We start from the raw sequence: 18701 nt of genomic DNA, 5'->3' as shown, positions 1-18701 counted from the left end.
ATAAACCACTTCTCCAATCTGATTGGCTCTATAACAAACAACAACATGTAGAGGTATCTATCCTACCCAGAGAAGTATAGATAAACCACTTCTCCAATCTGATTGGCTCTATAACAACATGTAGAGGTATCTATCCTACCCAGAGAAGTATGGATAAACCACTTCTCCAATCTGATTGGCTCTATAACAACATGTAGAGGTATCTATCCTACCCAGAGAAGTATGGATAAACCACTTCTCCAATCTGATTGGCTCTATAACAACATGTAGAGGTATCTATCCTAACCAGAGAAGTATAGATAAACCACTTCTCCAATCTGATTGGCTCTATAACAACATGTAGAGGTATCTATCCTAACCAGAGAAGTATAGATAAACCACTTCTCCAATCTGATTGGCTCTATAACAACATGTAGAGGTATCTATCCTAACCAGAGAAGTATTGATAAACCACTTCTCCAATCTGATTGGCTCTATAACAACATGTAGAGGTATCTATCCTAACCAGAGAAGTATGGATAAACCACTTCTCCAATCTGATTGGCTCTATAACAACATGTAGAGGTATCTATCCTAACCAGAGAAGTATGGATAAACCACTTCTCCAATCTGATTGGCTCTATAACAACATGTAGAGGTATCTATCCTAACCAGAGAAGTATGGATAAACCACTTCTCCAATCTGATTGGCTCTATAACAACATGTAGAGGTATCTATCCTAACCAGAGAAGTATAGATAAACCACTTCTCCAATCTGATTGGCTCTATAACAACATGTAGAGGTATCTATCCTACCCAGAGAAGTATGGATAAACCACTTCTCCAATCTGATTGGCTCTATAACAACATGTAGAGGTATCTATCCTACCCAGAGAAGTATGGATAAACCACTTCTCCAATCTGATTGGCTCTATAACAACATGTAGAGGTATCTATCCTACCCAGAGAAGTATGGATAAACCACTTCTCCAATCTGATTGGCTCTATAACAACATGTAGAGGTATCTATCCTACCCAGAGAAGTATGGATAAACCACTTCTCCAATCTGATTGGCTCTATAACAACATGTAGAGGTATCTATCCTACCCAGAGAAGTATGGATAAACCACTTCTCCAATCTGATTGGCTCTATAACAACATGTAGAGGTATCTATCCTACCCAGAGAAGTATGGATAAACCACTTCTCCAATCTGATTGGCTCTATAACAACATGTAGAGGTATCTATCCTAACCAGAGAAGTATGGATAAACCACTTCTCCAATCTGATTGGCTCTATAACAACATGTAGAGGTATCTATCCTACCCAGAGAAGTATGGATAAACCACTTCTCCAATCTGATTGGCTCTATAACAACATGTAGAGGTATCTATCCTAACCAGAGAAGTATGGATAAACCACTTCTCCAATCTGATTGGCTCTATAACAACATGTAGAGGTATCTATCCTACCCAGAGAAGTATGGATAAACCACTTCTCCAATCTGATTGGCTCTATAACAACATGTAGAGGTATCTATCCTACCCAGAGAAGTATGGATAAACCACTTCTCCAATCTGATTGGCTCTATAACAACATGTAGAGGTATCTATCCTACCCAGAGAAGTATAGATAAACCACTTCTCCAATCTGATTGGCTCTATAACAACATGTAGAGGTATCTATCCTACCCAGAGAAGTATGGATAAACCACTTCTCCAATCTGATTGGCTCTATAACAACATGTAGAGGTATCTATCCTACCCAGAGAAGTATGGATAAACCACTTCTCCAATCTGATTGGCTCTATAACAACATGTAGAGGTATCTATCCTAACCAGAGAAGTATGGATACACCACTTCTCCAATCTGATTGGCTCTATAACAACATGTAGAGGTATCTATCCTACCCAGAGAAGTATGGATAAACCACTTCTCCAATCTGATTGGCTCTATAACAACATGTAGAGGTATCTATCCTAACCAGAGAAGTATGGATAAACCACTTCTCCAATCTGATTGGCTCTATAACAACATGTAGAGGTATCTATCCTAACCAGAGAAGTATGGATAAACCACTTCTCCAATCTGATTGGCTCTATAACAACATGTAGAGGTATCTATCCTACCCAGAGAAGTATAGATAAACCACTTCTCCAATCTGATTGGCTCTATAACAACATGTAGAGGTATCTATCCTACCCAGAGAAGTATAGATAAACCACTTCTCCAATCTGATTGGCTCTATAACAACATGTAGAGGTATCTATCCTACCCAGAGAAGTATGGATAAACCACTTCTCCAATCTGATTGGCTCTATAACAACATGTAGAGGTATCTATCCTACCCAGAGAAGTATAGATAAACCACTTCTCCAATCTGATTGGCTCTATAACAACATGTAGAGGTATCTATCCTACCCAGAGAAGTATGGATAAACCACTTCTCCAATCTGATTGGCTCTATAACAACATGTAGAGGTATCTATCCTAACCAGAGAAGTATGGATAAACCACTTCTCCAATCTGATTGGCTCTATAACAACATGTAGAGGTATCTATCCTACCCAGAGAAGTATAGATAAACCACTTCTCCAATCTGATTGGCTCTATAACAACATGTAGAGGTATCTATCCTACCCAGAGAAGTATGGATAAACCACTTCTCCAATCTGATTGGCTCTATAACAACATGTAGAGGTATCTATCCTAACCAGAGAAGTATGGATAAACCACTTCTCCAATCTGATTGGCTCTATAACAACATGTAGAGGTATCTATCCTAACCAGAGAAGTATGGATAAACCACTTCTCCAATCTGATTGGCTCTATAACAACATGTAGAGGTATCTATCCTAACCAGAGAAGTATAGATAAACCACTTCTCCAATCTGATTGGCTCTATAACAACATGTAGAGGTATCTATCCTACCCAGAGAAGTATGGATAAACCACTTCTCCAATCTGATTGGCTCTATAACAACATGTAGAGGTATCTATCCTACCCAGAGAAGTATGGATAAACCACTTCTCCAATCTGATTGGCTCTATAACAACATGTAGAGGTATCTATCCTACCCAGAGAAGTATGGATAAACCACTTCTCCAATCTGATTGGCTCTATAACAACATGTAGAGGTATCTATCCTACCCAGAGAAGTATGGATAAACCACTTCTCCAATCTGATTGGCTCTATAACAACATGTAGAGGTATCTATCCTACCCAGAGAAGTATGGATAAACCACTTCTCCAATCTGATTGGCTCTATAACAACATGTAGAGGTATCTATCCTACCCAGAGAAGTATGGATAAACCACTTCTCCAATCTGATTGGCTCTATAACAACATGTAGAGGTATCTATCCTAACCAGAGAAGTATGGATAAACCACTTCTCCAATCTGATTGGCTCTATAACAACATGTAGAGGTATCTATCCTACCCAGAGAAGTATGGATAAACCACTTCTCCAATCTGATTGGCTCTATAACAACATGTAGAGGTATCTATCCTAACCAGAGAAGTATGGATAAACCACTTCTCCAATCTGATTGGCTCTATAACAACATGTAGAGGTATCTATCCTACCCAGAGAAGTATGGATAAACCACTTCTCCAATCTGATTGGCTCTATAACAACATGTAGAGGTATCTATCCTACCCAGAGAAGTATGGATAAACCACTTCTCCAATCTGATTGGCTCTATAACAACATGTAGAGGTATCTATCCTACCCAGAGAAGTATAGATAAACCACTTCTCCAATCTGATTGGCTCTATAACAACATGTAGAGGTATCTATCCTACCCAGAGAAGTATGGATAAACCACTTCTCCAATCTGATTGGCTCTATAACAACATGTAGAGGTATCTATCCTACCCAGAGAAGTATGGATAAACCACTTCTCCAATCTGATTGGCTCTATAACAACATGTAGAGGTATCTATCCTAACCAGAGAAGTATGGATACACCACTTCTCCAATCTGATTGGCTCTATAACAACATGTAGAGGTATCTATCCTACCCAGAGAAGTATGGATAAACCACTTCTCCAATCTGATTGGCTCTATAACAACATGTAGAGGTATCTATCCTAACCAGAGAAGTATGGATAAACCACTTCTCCAATCTGATTGGCTCTATAACAACATGTAGAGGTATCTATCCTAACCAGAGAAGTATGGATAAACCACTTCTCCAATCTGATTGGCTCTATAACAACATGTAGAGGTATCTATCCTACCCAGAGAAGTATAGATAAACCACTTCTCCAATCTGATTGGCTCTATAACAACATGTAGAGGTATCTATCCTACCCAGAGAAGTATAGATAAACCACTTCTCCAATCTGATTGGCTCTATAACAACATGTAGAGGTATCTATCCTACCCAGAGAAGTATGGATAAACCACTTCTCCAATCTGATTGGCTCTATAACAACATGTAGAGGTATCTATCCTACCCAGAGAAGTATAGATAAACCACTTCTCCAATCTGATTGGCTCTATAACAACATGTAGAGGTATCTATCCTACCCAGAGAAGTATGGATAAACCACTTCTCCAATCTGATTGGCTCTATAACAACATGTAGAGGTATCTATCCTAACCAGAGAAGTATGGATAAACCACTTCTCCAATCTGATTGGCTCTATAACAACATGTAGAGGTATCTATCCTAACCAGAGAAGTATGGATAAACCACTTCTCCAATCTGATTGGCTCTATAACAACATGTAGAGGTATCTATCCTACCCAGAGAAGTATTGATAAACCACTTCTCCAATCTGATTGGCTCTATAACAACATGTAGAGGTATCTATCCTACCCAGAGAAGTATAGATAAACCACTTCTCCAATCTGATTGGCTCTATAACAACATGTAGAGGTATCTATCCTACCCAGAGAAGTATGGATAAACCACTTCTCCAATCTGATTGGCTCTATAACAACATGTAGAGGTATCTATCCTAACCAGAGAAGTATGGATAAACCACTTCTCCAATCTGATTGGCTCTATAACAACATGTAGAGGTATCTATCCTACCCAGAGAAGTATGGATAAACCACTTCTCCAATCTGATTGGCTCTATAACAACATGTAGAGGTATCTATCCTAACCAGAGAAGTATGGATAAACCACTTCTCCAATCTGATTGGCTCTATAACAACATGTAGAGGTATCTATCCTAACCAGAGAAGTATTGATAAACCACTTCTCCAATCTGATTGGCTCTATAACAACATGTAGAGGTATCTATCCTAACCAGAGAAGTATGGATAAACCACTTCTCCAATCTGATTGGCTCTATAACAACATGTAGAGGTATCTATCCTAACCAGAGAAGTATTGATACACCACTTCTCCAATCTGATTGGCTCTATAACAACATGTAGAGGTATCTATCCTAACCAGAGAAGTATGGATAAACCACTTCTCCAATCTGATTGGCTCTATAACAACATGTAGAGGTATCTATCCTACCCAGAGAAGTATGGATAAACCACTTCTCCAATCTGATTGGCTCTATAACAACATGTAGAGGTATCTATCCTAACCAGAGAAGTATGGATAAACCACTTCTCCAATCTGATTGGCTCTATAACAACATGTAGAGGTATCTATCCTAACCAGAGAAGTATGGATACACCACTTCTCCAATCTGATTGGCTCTATAACAACATGTAGAGGTATCTATCCTAACCAGAGAAGTATGGATAAACCACTTCTCCAATCTGATTGGCTCTACAACAACATGTAGAGGTATCTATCCTAACCAGAGAAGTATAGATAAACCACTTCTCCAATCTGATTGGCTCTATAACAACATGTAGAGGTATCTATCCTAACCAGAGAAGTATGGATAAACCACTTCTCCAATCTGATTGGCTCTATAACAACATGTAGAGGTATCTATCCTAACCAGAGAAGTATGGATAAACCACTTCTCCAATCTGATTGGCTCTATAACAACATGTAGAGGTATCTATCCTAACCAGAGAAGTATGGATAAACCACTTCTCCAATCTGATTGGCTCTATAACAACATGTAGAGGTATCTATCCTAACCAGAGAAGTATGGATAAACCACTTCTCCAATCTGATTGGCTCTATAACAACATGTAGAGGTATCTATCCTAACCAGAGAAGTATGGATAAACCACTTCTCCAATCTGATTGGCTCTATAACAACATGTAGAGGTATCTATCCTACCCAGAGAAGTATAGATAAACCACTTCTCCAATCTGATTGGCTCTATAACAACATGTAGAGGTATCTATCCTACCCAGAGAAGTATAGATAAACCACTTCTCCAATCTGATTGGCTCTATAACAACATGTAGAGGTATCTATCCTACCCAGAGAAGTATGGATAAACCACTTCTCCAATCTGATTGGCTCTATAACAACATGTAGAGGTATCTATCCTAACCAGAGAAGTATGGATAAACCACTTCTCCAATCTGATTGGCTCTATAACAACATGTAGAGGTATCTATCCTACCCAGAGAAGTATTGATAAACCACTTCTCCAACCTGATTGGCTCTATAACAACATGTAGAGGTATCTATCCTCCCCAGAGAAGTATGGATAAACCACTTCTCCAATCTGATTGGCTCTATAACAACATGTAGAGGTATCTATCCTAACCAGAGAAGTATTGATAAACCACTTCTCCAATCTGATTGGCTCTATAACAACATGTAGAGGTATCTATCCTAACCAGAGAAGTATGGATAAACCACTTCTCCAATCTGATTGGCTCTATAACAACATGTAGAGGTATCTATCCTACCCAGAGAAGTATTGATAAACCACTTCTCCAATCTGATTGGCTCTATAACAACATGTAGAGGTATCTATCCTAACCAGAGAAGTATGGATAAACCACTTCTCCAATCTGATTGGCTCTATAACAACATGTAGAGGTATCTATCCTACCCAGAGAAGTATAGATAAACCACTTCTCCAATCTGATTGGCTCTATAACAACATGTGGAGGTATCTATCCTACCCAGAGAAGTATAGATAAACCACTTCTCCAATCTGATTGGCTCTATAACAACATGTAGAGGTATCTATCCTAACCAGAGAAGTATGGATAAACCACTTCTCCAATCTGATTGGCTCTATAACAACATGTAGAGGTATCTATCCTACCCAGAGAAGTATGGATAAACCACTTCTCCAATCTGATTGGCTCTACAACAACATGTAGAGGTATCTATCCTAACCAGAGAAGTATAGATAAACCACTTCTCCAATCTGATTGGCTCTATAACAAACAACAACATGTAGAGGTATCTATCCTAACCAGAGAAGTATTGATAAACCACTTCTCCAATCTGATTGGCTCTATAACAACATGTAGAGGTATCTATGCTAACCAGAGAAGTATAGATAAACCACTTCTCCAATCTGATTGGCTCTATAACAACATGTAGAGGTATCTATCCTACCCAGAGAAGTATAGATAAACCACTTCTCCAATCTGATTGGCTCTATAACAACATGTAGAGGTATCTATCCTAACCAGAGAAGTATAGATAAACCACTTCTCCAATCTGATTGGCTCTATAACAACATGTAGAGGTATCTATCCTAACCCAGAGAAGTATGGATAAACCACTTCTCCAATCTGATTGGCTCTATAACAACATGTAGAGGTATCTATCCTACCCAGAGAAGTATGGATAAACCACTTCTCCAATCTGATTGGCTCTATAACAACATGTAGAGGTATCTATCCTAACCAGAGAAGTATGGATAAACCACTTCTCCAATCTGATTGGCTCTATAACAACATGTAGAGGTATCTATCCTAACCAGAGAAGTATAGATAAACCACTTCTCCAATCTGATTGGCTCTATAACAACATGTAGAGGCATCTATCCTAACCAGAGAAGTATGGATACACCACTTCTCCAATCTGATTGGCTCTATAACAACATGTAGAGGTATCTATCCTAACCAGAGAAGTATAGATAAACCACTTCTCCAATCTGATTGGCTCTATAACAACATGTAGAGGTATCTATCCTAACCAGAGAAGTATAGATAAACCACTTCTCCAATCTGATTGGCTCTATAACAACATGTAGAGGTATCTATCCTACCCAGAGAAGTATGGATAAACCACTTCTCCAATCTGATTGGCTCTATAACAACATGTAGAGGTATCTATCCTAACCAGAGAAGTATGGATAAACCACTTCTCCAATCTGATTGGCTCTATAACAACATGTAGAGGTATCTATCCTAACCAGAGAAGTATTGATAAACCACTTCTCCAATCTGATTGGCTCTATAACAACATGTAGAGGTATCTATCCTACCCAGAGAAGTATAGATAAACCACTTCTCCAATCTGATTGGCTCTATAACAACATGTAGAGGTATCTATCCTACCCAGAGAAGTATAGATAAACCACTTCTCCAATCTGATTGGCTCTATAACAACATGTAGAGGTATCTATCCTACCCAGAGAAGTATGGATAAACCACTTCTCCAATCTGATTGGCTCTATAACAACATGTAGAGGTATCTATCCTAACCAGAGAAGTATGGATAAACCACTTCTCCAATCTGATTGGCTCTATAACAACATGTAGAGGTATCTATCCTACCCAGAGAAGTATTGATAAACCACTTCTCCAATCTGATTGGCTCTATAACAACATGTAGAGGTATCTATCCTAACGAGAGAAGTATTGATAAACCACTTCTCCAATCTGATTGGCTCTATAACAACATGTAGAGGTATCTATCCTAACCAGAGAAGTATAGATAAACCACTTCTCCAATCTGATTGGCTCTATAACAACATGTAGAGGTATCTATCCTAACCAGAGAAGTATGGATAAACCACTTCTCCAATCTGATTGGCTCTATAACAACATGTAGAGGTATCTATCCTACCCAGAGAAGTATGGATAAACCACTTCTCCAATCTGATTGGCTCTATAACAACATGTAGAGGTATCTATCCTAACCAGAGAAGTATGGATAAACCACTTCTCCAATCTGATTGGCTCTATAACAACATGTAGAGGTATCTATCCTAACCAGAGAAGTATTGATAAACCACTTCTCCAATCTGATTGGCTCTACAACAACATGTAGAGGTATCTATCCTAACCAGAGAAGTATAGATAAACCACTTCTCCAATCTGATTGGCTCTATAACAACATGTAGAGGTATCTATCCTAACCAGAGAAGTATTGATAAACCACTTCTCCAATCTGATTGGCTCTATAACAACATGTAGAGGTATCTATCCTAACCAGAGAAGTATTGATAAACCACTTCTCCAATCTGATTGGCTCTATAACAACATGTAGAGGTATCTATCCTAACCAGAGAAGTATGGATAAACCACTTCTCCAATCTGATTGGCTCTATAACAAACAACAAGTGCGCTATTAAAATTGGCAAAAAACACATTTCTTTCCAAAGTGCTGCGGGGTGAGACAGGGCCACGGGGTGAGACAGGGCCACGGGGTGAGACAGGGCCACGGGGTGAGACAGGGCCACGGGGTGAGACAGGGATGCAGCTTAAACTTCACCCTCTTCAAAGTATATCAACTAATTGGCGAGGGCACTAGAACAGTCTGCAGCACCTCACCCCACTAGAACAGTCTGCAGCACCTCACCCTACTAGAATCTGAGGTCAAATGTCTACTGTTTGCTGATGATCTGGTGCTTCTGTCACCAACCAAGGAGGGCCTACAGCAACACCCTGATCTTCTGTACAGATTATGTCAGACCTGGGCCCTGACAGTAAATCTCAGTAAGACAAAAATAATTGTGTTCTAAAAAAAGTCCAGTTGCCTGGACCACGAATACAAATTCCATCTAGACACCGTTGCCCTAGAGCACACAAAATACTATACATACCTCGGCCTAAACATCAGCGCCACAGATAACTTCCACAAAGCTGTGAACGATCTGAGAGACAAGGCAAGAAGGGCCCTCTATGTCATCAAAAGGAACATAAATTCAACATACCAATTAGGATCTGGGAAAAAATACTTGACTCAGTTATAGAACCCATTGCCCTTTATGGTTGAGAGGTCTGGGGTCCGCTCACCAACCAAGAATTCACAAAATGGGACAACCACCAAATTGATACTCTGCATGCAGAATTCTGCAAAAATATCCTCCGTGTACAACGTAAAACACCAAATAATGCATGGAGAGCAGAATTAGGCCGAATTATCAAAATCCAGAAAAGAGCCGTTAAATTCCCCAAACCTTCCATGACAAAGCCATCACCTACAGAGAGATGAACCTGGAGAAGAGTCCCCTCAGCAAGCTGGTCCTAGGGCTCTGTTCACAAACACAAACAGACCCCACAGAGCCCCAGGACCACAGCACAATTAGACCCAACCAAATCATGAGAAAACAAAAAGATAATTACTTGACACATTGGAAAGAATTAACAAAAAAACAGAGCAAACTAGAATGCTATTTGGCCCTAAACAGAGAGTACACAGTGGCAGAATACCTGACCACTGTGACTGACCCAAACTTAAGGAAAGCTTTGACTATGTACAGACTCAGTGAGCATAGCCTTGCTATTGAGAAAGGCCGCCGTAGGCAGACTTGGCTCTCAAGAGAAGACAGGCTATGTGCTCACTGCCCACTAAATGAGGTGGAAACTGAGCTGCACTTCCTAACCTCCTGCCAAATGTATGACCAGATTAGAGACACATATTTCCCTCAGATTACACAGATACACAAAGAATTTGAAAACAAACCCAATTTTGATAAACTCCCATATCTACTGGGTGAAATACCACAGTGTGCCATCACAGCAGCAAGATGTGTGACCTGTTGCCACAAGAAAAGGGCAACCAGTGAAAAACAAACACCATTGTAAATACAACCCATATTTATGCTTATTTATTTTAACTTGTGTGCTTTAACCATTTGTACATTGTTACAACACTGTATATATTTAATATGACACTCGTAATGTCTTTATTGTTTTGAAACTTCTGTATGTGTAATGTTTACTGTTAATTCGTTTTGTTTGTTTCACTTTTGTGTATTGTCTACCTCATTTGCTTTGGCAATGTTAACACATGTTTCCCATGCCAATAAAGCCCCTTGAATTGAATTGAATTGAATTGAGAGACAGAGAGAGACAGAGAGAGATACAGAGACAGAGAGAGATACAGAGACAGAGAGATACAGAGAGAGAGAGAGAGAGAGAGAGAGATACAGAGATAGAGATACAGAGACAGAGAGAGAGATACAGAGACAGAGAGAGAGAGAGATACAGAGAGAGAGAGAGATACAGATATAGAGATACAGAGACAGAGAGAGAGAGATACAGAGACAGAGAGAGAGAGAGATACAGAGATAGAGATACAGAGACAGAGAGAGAGAGATACAGAGACAGAGAGAGAGAGATACAGAGACAGAGACAGAGAGAGACAGAGAGAGAGAGATACAGAGACAGAGAGAGAGAGAGAGATACAGAGACAGAGAGAGAGAGAGACAGAGAGAGAGAGACAGAGAGAGACAGAGAGAGAGAGATACAGAGACAGAGAGAGAGAGAGAGAGAGAGAGAGAGAGAGAGAGAGAGAGAGAGAGAGATACAGAGACAGAGAGAGAGAGAGATACAGAGACAGAGAGAGAGAGACAGAGAGAGACAGTTTGCTATGTGTCTGTACCATCAGTTTTCTCCTCACCTCACTCTGTTTATTTATTTGAACCAGCCTAGTAAACCTCCCCTCCTGTGCATTTCCTCCTTTCCCTCATCTCTCCCTCGTATTCATCCTGTTTAGTTGTCTGCTGGGCAGTTTGTTGTGAGGCTGTGTGTATATTATCTCTGTTGATGTTCTGTTACCACCCTCTTGCTAATGACCAATGATCATGCAGCTTCTGAAGCTCTGCAGGACAACACAACGGAACGTAAACAGAGACTGAGACACACACAGCCAGTAACAACACACACACACAGCCAGTAACAACACACACACACAGCCAGCAACAACACACACACACAGCCAGTAACAACACACACACACAGCCAGTAACAACACACAAACACAGCCAGCAACAACACACACACACACAGCCAGTAACAACACACACACACACAGCCAGTAACAACACACACACACACAGCCAGTAACAACACACACACACTGCCAGTAACAACACACACACATCACTATAAACTGATACCAACACACATCACTATAAACTGATATCAACACACATCACTATAAACTGATACCAACACACATCACTATAAACTGATATCAACACACATCACTATAAACTGATACCAACACACATCACTATAAACTGATATCAACACACATCACTATAAACTGATATCAACAGACATCACTATAAACTGATACCAACACACACATCACTATAAACTGATATCAACACACATCACTATAAACTGATACCAACACACATCACTATAAACTGATATCAACACACATCACTATAAACTGATATCAACACACACATCACTATTAACTGATACCAACACACATCACTATAAACTGATATCAACACACATCACTATAAACTGATATCAACACACACATCACTATAAACTGATACCAACACACACATCACTATAAACTGATATCAACACACATCACTATAAACTGATACCAACACACACATCACTATCACACACACATCACTATAAACTGATACCAACACACACATCACTATAAACTGATATCAACACACATCACTATAAACTGATACCAACACACACATCACTATCACACACACATCACTATGAAAACTGATATCAACACACATCACTATAAACTGATACCAACACACATCACTATAAACTGATACCAACACACACATCACTATAAACTGATACCAACACACACACATCAGTATAAACTGATATCAACACACACACATCACTATAAACTGATATCAACACACATCACTATAAACTGATGTCAACACACATCACTATAAACTGATATCAACACACATCACTATAAACTGATATCAACACACATCACTATAAACTGATACCAACACACATCACTATAAACTGATATCAACACACATCACTATAAACTGATATCAACACACATCACTATAAACTGATACCAACACACATCACTATAAACTGATATCAACACACATCACTATAAACTGATACCAACACACATCACTATAAACTGATACCAACACACACACATCACTATAAACTGATATCAACACACACACATCACTATAAACTGATATCAACACACATCACTATAAACTGATATCAACACACATCACTATAAACTGATATCAACACACACACATCACTATAAACTGATACCAACACACATCACTATAAACGGATATCAACACACATCACTATAAACTGATATCAACACACATCACTATAAACTGATATCAACACACATCACTATAAACTGACACCAACACACACACATCACTATAAACTGATATCAACACACATCAATATAAACTGATATCAACACACACATCACTATAAACTGATACCAACACACACATCAATATAAACTGATATCAACACACACATCACTATAAACTGATACCAACACACACATCACTATAAACTGATACCAACACACACATCACTATAAACTGATACCAACACACATCACTATAAACTGATATCAACACACATCACTATAAACTGATATCAACACACATCACTATAAACTGATACCAACACACACATCACTATAAACTGATACCAACACACACACATCACTATAAACTGATATCAACACACACATCACTATTAACTGATATCAACTCACATCACTATAAACTGATATCAACACACATCACTATAAACTGATATCAACACACATCACTATAAACTGATACCAACACACATCACTATAAACTGATACCAACACACACATCACTATAAACTGATATCATCACACATCACTATAAACTGATACCAACACACATCACTATAAACTGATATCAACACACATCACTATAAACTGATACCAACACACACATCACTATAAACTGATATCAACACACATCACTATAAACTGATACCAACACACACACATCACTATAAACTGATACCAACACACACATCACTATAAACTGATACCAACACACATCACTATAAACTGATATCAACGCACATCACTATAAACTGATACCAACACACATCACTATAAACTGATACCAACACACACATCACTATAAACTGATATCAACACACATCACTATAAACTGATATCAACACACACATCACTATAAACTGATATCAACACACACACATCACTATAAACTGATATCAACACACATCACTATAAACTGATACCAACACACATCACTATAAACTGATATCAACACACATCACTATAAACTGATATCAACACACACATCACTATAAACTGATACCAACACACATCACTATAAACTGATATCAACACACATCACTATAAACTGATATCAACACACACATCACTATAAACTGATACCAACACACATCACTATAAACTGATATCAACACACATCACTATAAACTGATATCAACACACACATCACTATAAACTGATACCAACACACATCACTATAAACTGATACCAACACACACATCACTATAAACTGATACCAACACACACATCACTATAAACTGATATCAACACACATCACTATAAACTGATATCAACACACATCACTATAAACTGATACCAACACACACACATCACTATAAACTGATATCAACACACATCACTATAAACTGATATCAACACACATCACTATAAACTGATATCAACACACATCACTATAAACTGATATCAACACACATCACTATAAACTGATATCAACACACACATCACTATAAACTGATACCAACACACATCACTATAAACTGATACCAACACACACATCACTATAAACTGATACCAACACACACATCACTATAAACTGATATCAACACACACATCACTATAAACTGATACCAACACACATCACTATAGACTGATATCAACACACATCACTATAAACTGATATCAACACACACATCACTATAAACTGATACCAACACACATCACTATAAACTGATATCAACACACATCACTATAAACTGATACCAACACACACACATCACTATAAACTGATATCAACACACATCACTATAAACTGATATCAACACACATCACTATAAACTGATATCAAAACACACATCACTATAAACTGATACCAACACACATCACTATAAACTGATATCAACACACACATCACTATAAACTGATACAACACACATCACTATAAACTGATATCAACACACATCACTGTAAACTGATATCAACACACACATCCTATAAACTGATACCAACACACACACATCACTATAAACTGATATCAACACACACATCACTATAAACTGATATCAACACACATCACTATAAACTGATACCAACACACACATCACTATAAACTGATATCAACACACACACATCACTATACACTGATACCAACACACACATAACTATAAACTGATACCAACACACACATCACTATAAACTGATATCAACACACACACATCACTATAAACTGATACCAACACACACATCACTATAAACTGATATCAACACACATCACTATAAACTGATATCAACACACATCACTATAAACTGATATCAACACACATCACTATAAACTGATATCAACACACATCACTATAAACTGATATCAACACACATCACTATAAACTGATATCAACACACATCACTATAAACTGATATCAACACACATCACTATAAACTGATATCAACACACATCACTATAAACTGATATCAACACACACACATAACTATAAACTGATACCAACACACACATCACTATAAACTGATATCAACACACACACATCACTATAAACTGATACCAACACACATCACTATAAACTGATATCAACACACATCACTATAAACTGATACCAACACACACATCACTATAAACTGATATCAACACACACACATCACTATAAACTGATATCAACACACATCACTATAAACTGATACCAACACACATCACTATAAACTGATATCAACACACATCACTATAAACTGATATCAACAGACATCACTATAAACTGATACCAACACACACATCACTATAAACTGATATCAACACACATCACTATAACTGATATCAACACACATCACTATAAACTGATATCAACACACATCACTATAAACTGATATCAACACACACATCACTATAAACTGATACCAACACACATCACTATAAACTGATATCAACACACATCATATAAACTGATACCAACACACACATCACTATAAACTGATATCAACACACATCACTATAAACTGATACCAACACACACATCGCTATAAACTGATATCAACACACATCACTATAAACTGATACCAACACACATCACTATAAACTGATATCAACACACATCACTATAAACTGATATCAACACACATCACTATAAACTGATATCAACAAACACATCACTATAAACTGATATCAACACACATCACTATAAACTGATATCAACACACACACAGCACTGCTCAGGCCTGTTCTACTACATGTACTACGGTAGAGCACTGCTCAGGCCTGTTCTACTACATGTACTACGGTAGAGCACTGCTCAGGCCTGTTCTACTACATGTACTACGGTAGAGCGCTGCTCAGGCCTGTTCTACTACATGTACTACGGTAGAGCGCTGCTCAGGCCTGTTCTACTACATGTACTACGGTAGAGTGCTGCTCAGGCCTGTTCTACTACATGTACTACGGTAGAGCGCTGCTCTGGCCTGTTCAACTACATGTACTACGGTAGAGCACTGCTCAGGCCTGTTCTACTACATGTACTACGGTAGAGCACTGCTCAGGCCTGTTCTACTACATGTACTACGGTAGAGCGCTGCTCAGGCCTGTTCTACTACATGTACTACGGTAGAGCACTGCTCAGGCCTGTTCTACTACATGTACTACGGTAGAGCACTGCTCAGGCCTGTTCTACTACATATACTACGGTAGAGCGCTGCTCAGGCCTGTTCTACTACATGTACTACGGTAGAGCACTGCTCAGGCCTATTCTATTACATGTACTACGGTAGAGCACTGCTCAGGCCTATTCTATTACATGTACTACGGTAGAGCACCTCTCAGGCCTGTTCTACTACATGTACTACGGTAGAGCACCTCTCAGGCCTGTTCTACTACATGTACTACGGTAGAGCACTGCTCAGGCCTGTTCAACTACATGTACTATGGTAGAGCACTGCTCAGGCCTGTTCTACTACATGTACTACGGTAGAGCACTGCTCAGGCCTGTTCTACTACATGTACTACGGTAGAGCACCTCTCATGCCTGTTCTACTACATGTACTACGGTAGAGCACTGCTCAGGCCTGTTCTACTACATGTACTACGGTAGAGCGCTGCTCAGGCCTGTTCTACTACATGTACTACGGTAGAGCGCTGCTCACGCCTGTTCTACTACATGTACTACGGTAGAGCGCTGCTCAGGCCTGTTCTACTACATATACTACGGTAGAGCGCTGCTCAGGCCTGTTCTACTACATGTACTACGGTAGAGAACTGCCCAGGCCTGTTCTACTACATGTACTACGGTAGAGTACTGCCCAGGCCTGTTCTACTACATGTACTACGGTAGAGCACTGCTCAGGCCTGTAGTCTGTAATCTAGCTGACCTCTGTCTCTTATCGTTCCAGCTTTTCCACTGGCTGCTGTCCAGACCATAGAGATAGATAAACATAGAATCGGCTTCCTATTTTGCAACAAAGCATCCTTCACTCATGCTGCCAAACATACCCTCGTAAAACTGACTATCTTACCGATCCTCGACTTTGGCGATGTCATTTACAAAATAGCCTCCAACACTCTACTCAACAAATTGGATGCAGTCTATCACAGTGCCATCTGTTTTGTCACCAAAGCCCCATATACTACCCACCACTGCGACCTGTACGCTCTCGTTGGTTGGCCCTCGCTTCATACTCGTCGCCAAACCCACTGGCTCCAGGTTATCTACAAGTCTCTGCTAGGTAAAGCCCCGCCTTATCTCAGCTCACTAGTCACCATAGCAGCACCCACCCGTAGCACGCGCTCCAGCAGGTATATTTCACTGGTCACCCCAAAGCCAATTCCCCCTTCGGCCGCCTTTCCTTCCAGTTCTCTGCTGCCAATGACTGGAACAAACTGCAAAAATCACTGAAGCTGGAGACTCATATCTCCCTCACTAGCTTTAAGCACCAGCCATCAGAGCAGCTCACAGATCACTGCACCTGTACGTAGCCCATCTGTAAACAGCCCATCCAACTACCTCATCCCCATACTGCATTTATTTATTTATCTTGCTCCTTTGCACCCCAGTATCTCTACTTGCACATTCATCTTCTGCACATCTACCATTCCCGTGTTTATATGCTATATTGTAATTACTTCGCCACTATGGCCTATTTATTGCCTTCCCCCCCTTATCTCACCTCATTTCCACTCATTGTATATATACTTTTTTCTACTGAATTATTGACTGTATGTTTGTTTATTCCATGTGTAACTCTGTGTTGTTGTTTGTGTCACACTGCTTTGCTTTATCTTGGCCAGGTCGCAGTTGTAAATGAGAACTTGTTCTCAACTGGCCTACCTGGTTATTAAATAAAGGTGAAATATATATATTTTTTAA

The sequence above is a fragment of the Salvelinus fontinalis genome, chromosome 39 (assembly GCF_029448725.1).
Source record: "Salvelinus fontinalis isolate EN_2023a chromosome 39, ASM2944872v1, whole genome shotgun sequence".
Lineage (NCBI taxonomy): Eukaryota > Metazoa > Chordata > Actinopteri > Salmoniformes > Salmonidae > Salvelinus > Salvelinus fontinalis.
This window is presented reverse-complemented; position numbering follows the sequence as displayed.